Here is a 1,539-nt window from a genome sequence, read left to right as displayed (position 1 = left end):
ACCTGGGTAGATTAAGCTTGGAGGGTCTATTGCTGTTCATGTATCCCAACTACATTTTCTAATGGATTATTGACCGCTTAGAGGGCGGCGGAGAGGTTTTACGCCGAGGGCTTCGGTTTCCTCTTCAATAACACATCACGTGTTGTCCTTGTATTTGCATCTCTCTTCCCTTTATCTTTACCATTTAATTACTGCTGTGATTGTGATTATTTATGGTTTAGATTGTTTATCAATTCTGTTATAAGCTTGCTATCATTTTCCGCACATACATTGCTTGATATAAAGCTTGAATTGGTAATTTTGTAATTGGGGGTTTAAACATCCATAGTGTTTTCAACGCTATTTGAACTTTCAAACTAGGCTAGGACTTACCTCAGTAGTTCGGACGCTACCTTGAGGGTTGGCTAGGAAGGGGATTGGACCTGATTAATTGTTCGAGATTTTGCATCTATTACTAGAATGATCCGGTCCTTGTTGGATTTGTTTCCTGCATTTGGGCTACTACTTGAAATGGACCCAATATTTATCTTATTAGAGTAAGGCTCAATGTTTACCCCACTACGGAAACAAATAAGCTAAATAAACTCCCAACAAAAACCGAACCAAACACACATGCACATGATGATTATTGATTAGTGATTATACACAAGCACAACAACCATGTACAAAGCAATGAAAAATAGGCTTGGTGGCCCTGGCAAGGTATCCGTATTTATGTTTAACTGCCTCAGTTATTTGTAGGGGGGACCAATATGGCTCATTGTGCTTTTCATGAAATGGGTTTTAAAGTTAGACGCTGTGGGGAAATTATTTAGTATAAAGGGAAAATCAAGAATGCCCATGTGATCCTCTTGACTAATAATAATAAGACAATTATTGTTAACTTATAATTTAAGGCGTGGTGTTTACTGTACTCACCCTATTATACGCACTCTGACACACGCTCAAACTGTTTCAGGAAATTCACACATTTACTTAAATCCTCAATGGTTTACCTGTATTGGTTAGGAGAAGCATCTGAATGATTTAACAAAAGGACTGGATAATTTTTTCATGCTATACTTACTTTTGTTTAATTAAATAAATTTTCACAACATGAGATTGAGAGTCATTCAAGCATTTGTGTTGACTTTACTAGAGAATGTCTATTTTATAGTAAAGGTTTAATTTTTCAATAAATATAAAATATATATGATTTAGCACAAAAAATATAGAGAATGTCTATTTTATGGAATGAGATTTTAAATATTGTGACACTATATACACATTTAAATTCACTAAAAAAGAAAGAAAATTAAACCTTACCTAAGGTCTGTTTGAATAGCACTTATTGTTGCTGAAAGTTGATAAAAACTGATTGTTACTGAAAACAGTGTAGCAAAATAATTTTTAAATGTGTGAATAGTGTTGTGGGACCAACTTTTAATATTAAATATTGCGTAAACAGTGCATAAATAGTGCACGCACAATGAATTTTGTCCCCCAAAGTCAACAAGTACGGCAAAAAAAAAAAAAAAAAAAAAAAAAACACCAAACGGG

The sequence above is a fragment of the Quercus suber genome, unplaced genomic scaffold, assembly GCF_002906115.3.
Source record: "Quercus suber isolate HL8 unplaced genomic scaffold, Cork oak 2.0 scaffold_432, whole genome shotgun sequence".
Classification (NCBI taxonomy): Eukaryota; Viridiplantae; Streptophyta; class Magnoliopsida; order Fagales; family Fagaceae; genus Quercus; species Quercus suber.
Note: the sequence above shows the minus strand (reverse complement) of the source record.